This window comes from Neomonachus schauinslandi, chromosome 1, assembly GCF_002201575.2.
Source record: "Neomonachus schauinslandi chromosome 1, ASM220157v2, whole genome shotgun sequence".
Classification (NCBI taxonomy): Eukaryota; Metazoa; Chordata; class Mammalia; order Carnivora; family Phocidae; genus Neomonachus; species Neomonachus schauinslandi.
The window spans coordinates 95,569,216-95,585,530 of record NC_058403.1 but is presented as its reverse complement, the minus strand read 5'-3'; the positions used below and the strand labels follow the sequence as shown (position 1 = coordinate 95,585,530).

Here is a 16,315-nt window from a genome sequence, read left to right as displayed (position 1 = left end):
GACTCATGCTCCCTGTGGCCCCAATGAAGTCAGTGAGCTTGCCCTGGTGCTAGGTTCTCCTATGGCCCTGCTGAAGCCAGTGGGTGGGTATGCACAGTCCACACAGGGGATGTCAAACACCTGGCTCTGGTGGCGTGGCTCTGTGCTATAGAGCCTCATGGGACTAAAACAATCAAAGAGAAAGTTCTTGGCAGACTATTAACCCTATAGCATGGCACAGAGCAGACTCAAACATGGTCTTTTTGTGAAAAAGGCCTATTTACTTGTGCTGAAGCTTTAGCCTGAAAGGTAGGCTTCAGTTTACCACACATACAGAAGCTATAGAGGAGCTCTCAGGGAATGTAGGCTGGGGGATGCCAGCTTTGCACTCTCCCTGGACCTTGCTACAGCTCACTAGTATCTCCCAGAAAGGAGCTTATATACTCATCTAAAGCCTTGATTTTTACAACTGCCATGAAGGGGACAGCTCTGAATTGCCTGGTCTGGAGGCCAGCAGGATTGCAACTGTGGTTCCAAAGGACTGTATATATTTGCATACTTAAAAGCTGCTGCTTGAGGGTATGGATTCAGTAGGTCTGAAACTAGGTGCTGGCTGAGACCTCTCCCTTTGGAACATTGGCAGGGCTGGGAACAAACTCAACAACTGGGATTTATCAGGAACAAATCAGATTGCTTAGATAATCATGATGGTTCAAAAGAACCAAGAACTAAAGCAGGGTTGAACAATAAGGTTCCTCATCTACATAAGATCACTCAAGACTGGGAAAGGTAGCTGTTTTGCCTAATACACAGAAACAAACACAGAGAAAAAAGCAAGTTGAGGAAACAGAGGAATATGTTCCAAACAAAAAGAACAAGATAAAGCCACAGTAAAACACCCAACGGAACATAAATAAGTAATTTACCTGATAAAGAGTTCAAAGTAATAGTCATAAAGATGCTCACTAAATGCAGAAGAAGAATGGATGAACACATTGAAAATTCAACAAAGAAATAAAAAAAAAAAAAAGAAGAAAGTACCAAACAGAACTCAAGAACTGAAGAATACAATAGCTTAGAAAAATACAATAGAGGGGTTCAACAGGAGACTAGATAAGGAAGAAGAGTGGATTAGAAATCTGAAAGACAGGGCAGTGGAAACCACCCAAACAGAGCAACAAAAACAACAAATTAGAAAAGTAAAGATACCTTACAGGACACATACAACAACATCAAGCAGAATAACATTCACATTATGGGGTCTCTGAAGCAGAAGAGAAAGAAAAAAAAAATGGCAGAAAGCTTATTTGAAGAAATAATATCTCAAAAATTCCCTAATCTGAGAAGAAAACAGACATCTAGGTCCAGGAAGCACAGAGAGTTCCAAAAAAAAGATAAGTCCAAAAAAAAAAAACCTACACCAGACATACTATAATTAAAAGGTCAAAAGTTAAAGATAAAGAGAGAATCTTAAAAGCAGCAAGTGAAAAACAACTTGTTATGTACAAGGGAACCCCCAAAAGACTATCAACTACATTTTTAGCAGAAATTTATAGGCCAGAAGATAGTGTCATGATATATTCCAAGTGCTCGAAGGAAAAAACTTCCAACCAAGAATACTCTAACTGGCAAGGCTATCATTCAGAATCGAAGGAGAGATAACAAGAGAAAGCAAATATATAATAAAGTTAGCAGACTAGCCACTTATAAAGCTAGTATAAAGGTTAAAAGATAAAAGTAGTAAAGTTAACTATAACTACAATAATTAGTTAAGATATATAGAAAATTTTAAAAATGTAAAATATAGCATCAAAAACATAAAATGTTATGGCAGGAGAGTAAAAATGCATAGTTTTTAGAATGCTTTCAAACTTAAGTTGCTATCAACTTAAAAAAGACTATGAAATATATATGTGTGCATATATATAGAGAGAGATACATGCACATATATACACATATAGACTGTTACCTGTGAACCTCATGGTAAGTACAAAGCAAAAACCTATGGTAGAGATACAAAAGATAATGAAAAAGGAATCTAAACATAACACATAATCAAAACACAAGGGAAGAGAACAAGAGAAGAAGAAAGGAACAGAGAAAAACTACAAAAACAGCCAAAGAACAACCAAATGTCAATAAGCACATACTTATCAATAATTGCTCTAATGTAAATGGACTAAATCCTTCAATCAAAAGACATAAAATGATTGAATGGATTAAGAAAAGACCCATTTATATGTGAGCCTACAAGAGACTCACTTTGGAACTAACAACATACACAGACTGAAAGTGAAGGGATAGAAAAAGATATTCCATGCAAATGGAAATGAAAAAAAAAAAAAAGTTGGTGTAGCTATACTTATATCAGATAAAACAGATGTTAAAACAAAAACTGTAATGAAATACAAAGAAAGGCATTACATAATAATAAAGAGGAAAATCCAACAAGAAAAGATAATATTTGTACATATTTATAAACCCAACATAGGATATATATATTTATATATTTACCTAAATATACATATATATATTAACAGACCTAAAGGAAGAAATTAACAGTGATAAAATAATAGTAGGGGACTCTAATGCCCCACTTACACCAGTGGATAGGTCATCCAGATAGAAAATCAATAAGGAAACATCAGCCTTATATGAAACATTAGACTAGATACACCTAATAGATATACACAGAACATTCCATCCAACAGCAACAGGATAAACATTCTTCTCAAGTGCACATGGAACTTTCTCTAGGATAGATCACATGTTAGGCTACAAAATAAGTCTCAATAAATTTAAGAAGACTGAAATCGTAACAGGCATTTTTTTTCCCAACCAAGTGGTATAAAACTAGAAATCAATTACAAGAAAAAAGCTGAAAAAATCCCAAATATGTGGAGATTAAAAAGCATGCTACTGAACTGATGGGACAATAATAAAAATCAAAGAGAAACTAAAAAAATACCTTGAGACAAATGAAAATTGAAATAAATATTCCAAAATCTATGAGATGCAGCTAAAGTAGTCCTACGAGGAAAGTTCATAGTGAGCATAGTGAGGTGTACCTCAAGAAAAACAAAAATTATCAAATAAACAATCTTACTTTTATACCCAAAGGAACTAGAAAAAGAACAAAAGAAGCACAAAATTAGTAGAATGGAGAAAATAATAAAGATCAGAACAGAAACAAATGAATAGAGAAACAAAATTGAAAAAATCAATGAAATAAAAGCTGGTTCTTTGAAAAGATAAAATTGGCAAACCTTTAGCTAGAATCATCAAGAAAAAGAAAAGGACTCAAATAAATGAAATCAAAAATGAAAGAGAAGATACAACAGATCCACAGAAATAAAGGATCATAAGAGAATACTATGAACAATTTACACTAACAAATTGGACAACCTAGAAGAAATGGATAAATTCCTAGAAACATACAATCTTCTAAGATTAATCATAAAGAGGGGCGCCTGGGTGGCTCAGTTGTTGAGCGTCTGCCTTTGGCTCGGGTCATGATCCCAGGATCCTGGGATCGAGCCCCGCATCGGGCTCCCTGCTCGGCGGGGAGCTTGCTTCTCCCTCTCCTGCTCCCCCTGCTTGTGTTCTCTCTCTCTCTCTCTCTGTCAAATAAATAAATAAAATCTTTAAAAAAAAATCATAAAGAAATAGAAGACCTAAATAGATTACTAGAATAAGGAGATTGAATCAGTAATCAAAAAACTCCCAACAAACAAATGTCTATGACCAGATGGCTTCACTGATAAACACTACCAAACACTCAAAAAAAAAAAAAAAAAAAAAAAAAAAATTAAAACCTATCCTTGTCAAACTCTTCTAAATTATTGAAAAGGAAGGAATACTCTAGACTCATTTTATGAGGTCAGCATCACATGAGGTCATGGTTACCAAAACCATACAAGGATACCACAAAAAAAGAAAATTACAGTCTAATATCCCTAATGAACATAGATGCAAAAATTCTCAACAAAATATTAGCAAGCCAAATTCAACAACACATTAAAAGGATCATATACCATGATCAAGTGAGATTTATTCCAGGGATGCAAGAATGGTTCAACATCCGCAAATCAATCAACATGATTCACTGCATTAACAAAATGAAGGATAAAAATCACAATCTTCTTAACAGATGCCAAAAAAAGCACTTGACAAAATTCAGCATCCATTTATAATAAAAACTATCAACAAGAAAGACAAGAAAACTTTATAATAAAACTATCAAGAAAGAAAGAAAGTATCTCAACACAATAAAGGTGATATATGACAAACCCAAAACTAAAATGGTGAAAAGCCATACTCAATGGTGAAAAGCCAAAAGCTTTACTTCTAAGATTGGGAACAAGACAAACATGCCCATTCTCACCACTTTTATTCCAAAGATCACTGGAAATCCTAGCCACAGCATAGAAAAAGAAACAGTAGGCAATCAAATTGGAAAGGAAGAAGTAAAATGGTCATTATTTGTAGATGACATAATACTATATATAGAAAACCATAAAGACTCCACCAAAAAAAAACTATCAGAATTAATAAATGAATTTAGTAAAGTAGTAAGATACAAAATCAATATACAGAAATCTGTTTTCTATACACTAATAGCAAACTATCAGAAAAAGAAATTGCAAAAGCAATCCCTTTTAGAATTGCATGAAAATGAATAGAAAACTTAGGAATAAATTTAACCAAGGAAGTGAAAGAACTGTACACTGAAAACTATAAAACACTAATGAAAGAATTTGAAGACACAAATAAATGGAAAGATATTCTGAACTCACAGATTGAAAGAATTAACATTGTCAAAATGTCCATAAAAAACAAAGAAATCTACAGATTCAGTGCAATCCCCATCAAAATACCAATGATATTTTTCACAGAATTAGAACAAATAATTCTAAACCTCATATGGAACAACAAAAGACCCTGAATAGCAAAGATTTGAGATTTATCAAAGCATTCTTTTTTTTTAAAGATTATTTATTTATTTATTTATTAGAGAGTGAGCAGGAGAGAAATAGCATGAGAGGGGAGAGGGTCAGAGGGAGAAGCAGGCTCCCCGCTCTGCGGGAAGTCTGCTTCTCCCTCTGCCTCTCTCTCTCTCTCTCTCATGAATAAGTAAATAAAATCTTTAAAAAAAAAAATAAATAAAAATAAATGGTGCCAGGAAAACTGGACATGAAACTAGACCATTATCTTACACCATACACAAAATTAACTCAAAATATATTAAAAACTTGAATGTTAGACCTGAAACCATAAAACTCCTAGTAGAAAAAATAGACAATAAACTCCCCGACATCAGTCTTGGTTTTCAATTTTTGGATATGACTCCAAAAGGAAAGGCAACAAAAGCAAAAAAAAAGCAAAATAAATAAGTGGGACTTCATCAAACTAAAAACCTGCATAGCAAAGGAGACTATCAGAAAAATGAAAAGTCAACCTTCTCAATGGGATAAGACATTTGCAAATCATATATCCAATAAAGGAATAATATTTAAAATATATGAAGAATTCAAACAACTCAATAGCAAAAAAATAAAAACAAAAACAAAAACAAAACCCCAAGGAATCTGATTTAAAAATGGGCAGAAGATCTAAATAGACACTTTTCCAAAGATGTACAGATGGCTAACAGGCACATAAAAAGATATTCAACATCACTACAAGGAAAATGCAAATCAAAACCACAATGAGATATCATCTCACATCTGTTACAATGGCTATTATCAAAAGGACAAGAGGGGCGCCTGGGTGGCTCAGTTGGTTAAGCGACTGCCTTCGGCTCAGGTCATGATCCTGGAGTCCTGGGATCGAGTCCCACATCGGGCTCCCGGCTCGGCGGAGAGCCTGCTTCTCCCTCTGACCCTATCCCCTCTCATGCTGTTTCTCTCTCTCTCTCTCTCAAATAAATAAATAAATAAAATCTTTAAAAAAAAAAAAAAGGATAAGAAACAAGCGTTGGTGAGGGTGTACAAGAAAGGGGACCCTCCTACACTGTTGGTGGAAATGTAAATTGGCATAGCTACTATGGAAAAGAGTATGGAGGTTCCTTTAAAAATTACAGAGAGAACTATCATAGGATCCAGATATTCCACTTCTTGGTATTTATCCAAAGAAAATGAAAACACTAATTTGTAAAGATATATGTACTCTTATAGTCACTGTAACATTATATACAATAGCTACGATATGGAAATGTAAGTGTCTACTGATAGATGAATGGAAAAAGAAGTGGTATATATATATATACATATATGTATAAGTGTTTGTATGTATATATAATATACACATACGCCACGGAATACTACTCAGCCATGAAGAAGAAGGAAATCTTGCCACTTGTGAAAATATGGATGGACCTTGAGGGTTTTACGCTAAGCAAAATAAGTCAGACAGACAAATACTGCATGATTGCACTCACATGGAGAATCTAAAAAAAGAAAATGAATGAACAAACAAAACAAAACTCATCAATACAGAGAACAGACTGGTGGTTATCAGAGGGAAGGGGGTTGGGTAAAATGGATGAAGGTGGTTAATTGCATGGTGACAGATGATAACTTACTGTGGTAATCACTTTGTAGTGTATACAAAAATGGAATTATTTTGTACACCTGAAACAATATGATGTTACATACCAATTTTATCTCAATTAAAAAAATAAAAATAAATGTGGTTTACTATTCAATAGATAGTAAGTGTCAAATAAAACTAATCTGGACTCAATATTTGTGTCATAAAGTGATGTGAAAATCATGAAATAAAACACACTTAATGCAGGAAAAATATTTTCAAATAAGGCAATAAAGCATATGTATATAAAAGAAAACATATTGTCAAAAACTTTTAAATCACTTGATACCCAGAAAAATAATAAAATGGGATCTTGGTCTAAATAACTGTGCCTTTCAAGTTTTACTAATAACATTTAAAAATTCTACTTAGAGAGCAATCTTAAAAGTGAGCCAGAGTAGCAACAAAAAAATAACACCGGAAATTCACACCTGCAATCTTTCTATTTGCAGTTTTGATGCCATATAATTATGTACTATATTAATTATCTTGGCAAGTACTTACTACTGTTTTCAACTAATATTACATGTATAATGCATCCAGATGAGTTAGCTGCTTTCAGTAATTACTCATATTTGAGCTACATGAGAAAGAAATGATTTTATATGCAGTGCTCTGAATAACAGATTTTTAAGTATAGCAGAATAAACTCCCTAGCAAATAACAATCAATAATTTGTCATATTTGGTTTTTATATAGAGCAATGCTATTACATCACAACTGAACAATTTGTATCCTATAAAGACCAATGAACATAAAATACTGTAAAACTTGTCAAATTCCATGAAAAAAACTTTAAGAACATTATTAGCACCTGCAAATTATCAAGGCTCCTCAAATACCCAATAACAATGTGATTGATTAAAGGTTCAGACATGTTGTTAGAATAATAATCTTTATGGACCCCTCCAAAATTGAGATTCTATTATTCTCTATTTGGATAATGAGAGTCTGTATTTCTCTAAAACTTTACTTCACTGGTTTTTCACAAGCCTCCCGAAATATATATTACTATAATGATTTTAAAAATAGCCCTAAAACCAAAGGTAACCTTTTCATTAATTCTTTAGATTCATTATCATTAATATACTTCGTTTTCTAGGTTCTAAATTTAGAGAGTGTAGGAATTGTGTTGAATTTCTGCAGTACTATATCCTGACTAATAAAACCTAATATATGGAGCACTTGCTATAAGCAGAATATTTTGTATTTGTTGTCATTTAACCTGATCCTCACAACAACGCTGCAAGTTTCTGAGCCTGCATATATGAGTTTTATCTTAAAGATTCCCTTAGCATAAATATTACAGAAACACCCTTTCCCTTTGAGATTGATTTGAACCACGTCTGCATTAAACTCTTGCACTGCACCCACCTTCTCCACCATATCTGTACTCCATCTTATCATTTGATTTTGTAACATACTCCCTAAACCACTTATGTTCTTCCAACTCCTCCCGGATAGTAATAGAAGCCCTACTCTCCCTTTTCCATACCCCTTTCAAATATCATCTTTTCCTTTTCTTTAGCCTCTTAATACTAGCATTGAACAAATCATCAGAGATGTGGTTTCACTGAAGTGTTGTCTATTAACTGTCCCATATCGAGGTCTTCTCAAAACTTCTTGTATGGGCACCTGGGTGGCACAGTCAGTTAAGCCTCCAACTCTTGGTTTCGGCTCAGGGGTGATCTCAGTGTCATGAGATCAAGCCTCACATAGGGCTCTGCACTGAACGCAAAGTCTGCTTAAAACTCTCTCTCCTCCTGCCCCTCCAGCCTGACGTGTGCTCTCTCTCTCTCTAAAATAAATAAATAAATCTTTAAGAAACAAAGAAAAAAACTTCTTGTCAATATTTCTCCAAAGAACAAAAGTTAAAAATAGAACTCCTTATGATCCAGCAATTGCCCTGCTGGCTATTTATCCACAGAATATAACAACACTAATTCAAAGGGATAAAGGGATATATGCACCCCTATGTTTACAACAGCATTATTTACAATAGCCAAGTGTCCATTGACTGATGAGTGGATAAATAAGATGTGGTATATATATACAATGGAATATTACTCGCCATAAAAAGAATGAGATTTTGCCATTTGCAACAACATGGGTGGACCTAGAGAGTATGATGCTAAGTGAAATAAGTCAGTCAGAGAAAGACAAATACCATATGATCTCACTCATATGTGGAATTTAAGAAATAAAACAAACAAACATAAGGGTGAAAAAGAGAGAGGAAAACCAGAAACAGATTCTTAACTATAGAGAACAAACTGAAGGTTACCAGAGGGAGGTGGGTGGGGGGATGGGTGATATAGGTGATGGGGATTAAGGAGGGCACTTGTCCTGATGAGCACTGGGCGATGTATGGAACTAATGAATCACTATATTATACACCTAAACTAATATTACACTGAATTAACTTACTGGAATTTATATAAAAACTTGAAAAAAAAGAATGAAATCTTGCCATTTGCAAAGACATGGATGAAGCTAGAACGTATAATGCTAAGTGAAATGAGTCAAAGAAAGACAAATACCATATAATTTCACTCATATGTGGAATTTAAGAAACAAAACAAACAAGCAAAGGGAAAAAATAAGAGAGAGAAAAAGAGAAAAAGCAAGAAACAGACTCTTAATTATAGAGAACAATCTGATGGTTACCAGAGAGGAGATGGGTGGGGGGATGGGGGAAATAGGTGATGGGGACTAAGGAGTGCACTCGTCATGATGAGCCCAGGGTGATGTATGGAACTGTTGAATTACTAGATTGTACACCTGCAACTAATATAACACTGATAGTATGTGAGTTATATATCAAGAAAGCTGTTTTTAGACAAGTACCATATGATCTCACTGACATGAGGAATTTGAGAAACAAGGCAGAGGATCATAAGGGAAGGGAGGGGAAAATTAAACAAGACGAAACCAGAGAGGGAGACAAACCATAAGAGACTCTTAATCTCAGAAAACAAACTGAGGGTTGCTGGAGTGGAGGGAGGTGGGAGGGATGGGGTGACTGGGTGATAGACACTGGGGAGGGTATGTGCTATGGTGAGTGCTGTGAATTGTGTAAGACTGATGAATCACAGACCTGTACCCCTGAAACAAATCATACATTATATGTTAATAAAAAAAAAAAAGCTGTTTTTAAAATATTCTTGTCAACGATACTGCACAAGTGTTCTTCATTTATCTTTTGGGTATTGCACCATTTTGTTTTTTGAAACCATAACGCCCACCAAGGAGTCTGCCTGGGTTAACTGAATTTTCAGTCTCATAAGGCTGTCATCTAACCAGTCTTGGCATCGGTCTGCTGAGAAGGATAAGAACAGGGACAGCAGTCTGCTAACAGGACAGTGTCGGTTGTTCTCGGGTGGGAGTCTTGCAGAACTTCATGCACAAGTACAGCTTGAATAGATGAGGACGATACCTGCTTAGAAGTCTTATTTTCCCCCAGAGTAAATCCCCACCTTCAAGGCTTCCAGAGCGCCCCCCACCCCCCACCCCCAGCAGAAGTGACAGATACAAAGCTCACCACACTCAGGGAGCTGTGGCTTACTCCAAGTATTTATAGTTCTCCCATATGGATGCAATCTGCCAATCAGGAGTCATGTTTACCATAAGTATGCTGTCTAGGAACACAGTTAACATTAATACCTTTATCTTTCTCCCAGGGAAAGAGTTAGGAAATTAAAGTTCAAACTCTCAGACTTAAAAGGCTTTTGCTAGCCCTTCACCCACAGAACACATTAATATACCATAAATTCCTTTAATTACACAACCTCTGGTTTTCAAAATTCAGAGAATAATAAAACTTTGCTACTTAAAATACAGTTTCAAATTATTTCAGGAGGTTGATCATATCACTGGGGACTCATTCATGTTCCCATTCATTCAAAAATTTGATTTATGTGGGCCAGGTACAATGTTAAGCACTGAGAATAGTGATGAACAAAATAGAAATAATCCCTTTCCTCACAGGATTTAAAATTTATCAGAAGATATGAAAGAGTGAATAGTCGATAAGAATATAATTAAAAAAAAAAAAAACCTTTGTAGAGGAAGTACAAAGTGATAATCGGATAGAAGGGCAATAAACACAAATTGTAGCATAAGGAATATTTGTTAATACCATTTTTCATATTTAAGAAATAGGAGAAAAACATGCCACGACTCAGTTGTTTATATATATTTTAAGTATTTTGTTTTTTCTTAAGTTTAATATTAACCAATATTTATAAATAGTAAATTTATATAAGATATTTATGTTACCTAGACTCTAAAATCATGAGAATTTATGATAATTCCTTTTTAGGGAACATTTACTCCTCATCCTTACATATCTATCTTATTGCTGAGACTTTGGAGAAGGAAGTGAGCATGCTCACCTCTGCCCCTTCTGGGTTTTCTCCCTGAGCACTGCCTGTCCAGAGAAGGATACATTGCAAACTAGATATCCATTAAGGAGTTTTACTGGTAAGCCCCCCCTGGCAAAGGGAAATGTCTGCCATTTGGGGGTTGGGGTAAAAAAATGTTCAATTCTAGGAGGAATCAGGAAGCTGATTGTGGCAATCAGTAGTTCTAATTGCAGCAATAATAAAATTGATATTTTGATTTCTATGTTTTCACTCTTATATCTATTTTTTCACTTGGTTCAGAATCTGAAAAATGAAGAAAGAAATGTTATACATTGACCTTCAAAAATTGCAGCACACTCTAAAATTAGGCCAAAAATTATCTATAATTCCACTCTGAATTAGATATTGTCATGGGTCAGGTTCCCAGGAAACAAATTTTGAGATTTGCCTGCTTGATTTTTAGTGGGAAGTGCTCTGAAAAGAACAAGTATGATCGGAAAAAGAGGTAAATTTGGGCAAAGAGGAAAACTGATTTTGATGCAATTGCCAATTCCAAGGGAGAAGCTGTGATGGCCCATCAGCTGTTCTCAACTGAGGCAAGGGTCTGCTGCTGGGAACTTGTACCCTCACATTGGCCAGATATTGGACCAGAAAATGGCTGCCTCCAGGAATGGAGTGTAAGCTTGGAAGTGGCATTTCTCTTTGGGCAAGAGCAGTTCCCAAGGAGAGACCCAAATATGATCTATCTATAGGCAAACATGCCTGGCAGCTAAGGAAGGGAGTATCTCAATCCTGAAGAGGAGGATCTCGGTGGCACACCATGGCATCTATAATATGTGTACACACAGCATTTAAAATGGGTCCATTAAGATCATCCTAATAACAGTGATATTGTCCAAATGACTAGCTATGATCTAAAAATGCTGTATTATTCTTAACATTAACAGAATAATGATAGTGTGAGCCTATAAGCTGATATTGGGCATTGTCAACTAAAAGAAAAAATTATCATAAAGTCAGTAAGCATAAACAGTATTCTGATGATAACTGAAGTTCTGCCTGGTGATTATTTTCCTACATGTATGTTCAAGCAAACATATATCCCTATTTATATTTATATAGACATACCTTTCTTTGGAGATTAAAAAAAAGTAAAGAGGCTGCATATAAATGCTTTATATGAGAAAACATAGAAATTCTATCTCAATTATCTCTTCTCTCATTAATAACCACCCCCCTTCCCAAGATCTCTCCTTTCCAGTTAAGAAAAATCTCCATTCCAATTAGGAAAATACACTACCAGAATCTATTAATGATTTACCTAATCCAACCTCCCTTTGTGCATGTCATATTTCATAATGGGATACCTTTTGCTTGCTTTCCCCCGCTATCTTCTATTATCTCTGATTAACCTTGTCTCTTGTGTTTGTTTATATGTTGGCAAAGGAAATAGAAATGCCTGATAGATTAAGACCTTATTTTTCATCAATGTGAGGCTTACCCACTGAAGAAAACTTTCGTTTCAATCCTTAAAGTGTTGCAAATCATTCTAAATGTAGAAATAGGATTTTAATCCTTAGTAATTCCCCTCATGCATTTACACTTTATTTTGCAGATGATTAACTATTTAACAGAGATTGGAGAGGTTAAAAAAAAAGTGTTAGAATCACTGCCAAGTATAAATCAATCATAAATCAAAAGGCCCTCTGAAATTATAATGTCAGTCAACATGGAAATGGTAATAGTTTGCCTTGAATTTTTTCAAGGATTTATCTCTTAAGTAAAACAAAATATGCAGTACAAAATGGTCCCTGTTGACTGTAAATTTTCTAAAGACTCACTGGGCTATAGGATGGGGGCTTAAACAGTTTACAGCAATCAAATTTGGCTGTGCTTTAAAATAACCAGAAATGCTAGCATAGGTTAAAGAATATAAAAGTGGAGTAGCCATTAGCCTAGAATGCTTGCTTTTTATAGAGTAATGCTTATAAGTCAGATATCAAATGTCTGCTCTAACTTCTCAAATTTGGTATGAATTCAGCAGTCAACAAAAAAATCTCATGGCTTTGACAGTTGCCAAAATAGTGGAAATGTAAAAATACTATACGACTGATTAATGAGAACTAAACAGAGAGAGACACCATTCACTACTGACCAGTGGTCCTCAGACCAGGGAACAACAGCATCAAGAACCTTTACTGATAGGGAAAGAACAGAGAGAATGATGGAAACAAGGAGAAAAAAAAACAAGATGACTGCAAAAAAAATTAAAGGGCTAAACAGAGAATAGAAATAGGAAAAGAATGACAGGTAACTAATGGGATAACTGATTAAAATCAAGAAGTGATGGCAGAGAACGAGTGAGACCATGATGAAGAAAAATGAAGTACTAATCAGAAGAGCAAATCTCTTAGGAGGAAGGTGTAGCTCCACCTACTACATCAGCTAGTCGAGGCCTCTTATTAACTGTTGTATCGGCTAGTGGGCAAAACAATGAGCAGGAGTCAACAAAATATAGTGAGACTATATTCACTGTATTCTTTACTAAGATGGGAGGGAGTATGTTATACATTTTGAAAGTTTCCTTAAAACAAAAACACATTTTTATTTTTTTTATTTTTTTATTATGTTATGTTAATCCCCACACATTACATCATTAGTTTTAGATGTAGTGTTCCATGATTCATTGTTTGCGCATAACACCCAGTGCTCCATGCAGTACGTGCCCTCCTTAATACCCATCACCAGGTAACCCATCCCCCCACTCCCCTCCCCTCTAGAACCCTCAGTTTGTTTCTCAGAGTCCATAGTCTCTCATGGTTCATCTCCCCCTCCGATTTCCCCCCCTTCATTCTTCCCTTCCTGCTATCTTCTTCTTTTTTAAAAAAAGTTTTATTGTTATGTTAATCACCACACATTACATCATTAGTTTTTGATGTAGTGATGTAGTGTTTGTGTATAACACTCAGTGCTCCATGCAGAGTGTGCCCTCCTTAATACCCATCACCAGGCTAACCCCTCCTCCCACGCCCCTCCCCTCTAGAACCCTCAGTTTGTTTTTCAGAGTCCATCGTCTGTCATGGTTCGTCTCCCCCTCCGATTTCCCCCCCTTCATTCTTCCCCTCCTGCTATCTTCTTCTTTTTTATTTGTTTCAGAGGTACAGGTCTGTGATTCAACAGTCTTACACAATTCACAGTGCTCACCATAGCACATACCCTCCCCAAAAACACCTTTTTGAATTTGAATTTTTGTTGAATGAATAAATAGTCAAATTTACCTGATTTATTTGGAAAACATCTTCAAGGTATTTCACTACATAGCAATCCGGGTGAGTGAAATAATGTTATATAAAAAGAGTAACAATATATGTTCAGCTCCCAACATGGGCATTCTCCCCATACTTTTCTCTAAGGTTAGCCTCCTAATTTGATTTCCCCAGTAGGCAATGAAATTCCCAGGACTATCCTCAAAACAGCATCAAGTAGCAACTTTTGCCTTCACAGACTGGAGGGCAACACAAAGGACTAACATGAATATGGAAAATACATAGTTCTCTATCAGTGTTTAACTTTAAAATATATACATAAAGGAACCCCTGTGTTTAAAGAGACCTCTCAAGGATTCATTGTCACTTGCTATGCTCTTTGATTCACACCTGTTATAAAATTCACTTCCATTAACTTTTAGAGATAAATGTGTCTTCCACAACTTGAGATTCACTAGGAACTTAAATACCATTTTACTATTTCTGGCTTACCAAACTTTCCTCCCCTGCAATCAAAGCTAGAAAATGTGATGCTGGTAGGATATAACAACAGTGTATGATACAAAGTATATATTCAAAGTATTAATTCTCTCTTCCCTATCAATTCTACACTTAGAATTACATGAGAATCCCATCTACAAAGATGACATTCTTCTTTTTTAAGATATAGAAGACATTGATTTTAATGACATTAATATGGAATAGGAAAATATAATGTTTAGAAAGCATACGCTATGTTGCATTGCTTTTAGTAAGCATGATTTGACCCATATCATATCTGTCTCTGGATAACAATAAGCCATATCACAGCACGGGTCTGTCTTTTGAAATTGATTGTGTATGTATGTGTGTGTGTGTGATGTGTATGACAGAGAGAGAGAGGGAGAGAGACACGAAGGAGAGGAAAAGAGATGGGGAGGGAGGGAGGGAGAGGAGAGAATCAGACCTCTATAAATCTTGAAGGATGTATCCATGTCTCATTCTTCTTTGTATCTTCCAGACCAGCTAGCCTGTGCCTAGCTCACTGAGCGATAACTCAGAAAATATGCTGAAAAAAAATCACTGCATGGAAAATTCCTACTATGAGCTCACAGGGGGGTAAATTAGACTCTTTACCCTTAAAGTGGAATGCCTTTAAATTCTACATTACTTCTATATTAACAATTACATTCACTTTTATAGACATTAATTTTCATTTCTATAACTGTCCAGTTATACAAACCTTCCTGAGACAGGAGAGTAACAGGCGGTTGTTTTTTTTTGTTTTTTTTTTCCCCTCATGATTTCTGCCAGGAAGCTCTAAATGTTGAGTAGCTGCTCACAAGTAAGTAACTTTGGTAAATACTGATATGAATAAGGTCTATTTTATGTTTTGTGGTTATTATGACTTGGGTCATCAGCATCCTTGAGAGTTATCAATATTTATGTTGAGGTAACATGTAAAAATTGAAATCTTCCAGTGATCTTTATAAATATAGATCTGATCATCGCCTTCCTTTTGCCTACAAGATATTAAAATCTTTAACCCAGGGGTGGCTCAGTCGTTGGGCGTCTGCCTTCGGCTCAGGTCATGATCCCAGGATCCTGGGATCGAGCCCCGCATCGGGCTCCCTGCTCGGCGGGAAGCCTGCTTCTCCCTCTCCCACTCCCCCTGCTTGTGTTCCCTCTCTTGCTGTGTCTCTCTGTGTCAAATAAATAAAATCTTAAAAAAAAAAAAAAATCTTTAACCCATTACACAAGGTCCTTGGTTTTCACTTTTATCCCCAGGTCCTTAAGAGCAGGATCCTAGTGTATTCATCTGTGTAATGTACTGGCTAGCACAGACCCTGCTTTCTAAAAGGTATTCAATAAATATTTGTTGAATACAATGAATGAAATCTATGACAAATCAGTGCACTGTTAAATGTAACCGGCATAATATGTCATATCTATATTTAGGCATATTTATTGTTTAAGTATTAGAATTTTTAACCATCTGACAGGGTTTGAGGTTGAGCATTTCACAGAACAATGATTATATGAGGAAAAATAAAAGCTTCTACTATGTAGGAGGAAAAGTAAAAACCTGAGAGATAAGCTTATTTAAATGATAATGGGTGAGGACAAATAAAAGAC

At 35.4% G+C, this 16,315-nt stretch overlaps 1 protein-coding gene across 1 annotated transcript in view; it reads right to left on the bottom strand.

The window, feature by feature from the left end:
- Nucleotides 1-16,315, bottom strand: part of ZBBX (zinc finger B-box domain containing) — a 108,733-nt gene that overhangs the window by 70,653 nt on the left and 21,765 nt on the right. The gene's annotated exons all lie outside the window — the stretch shown is intronic.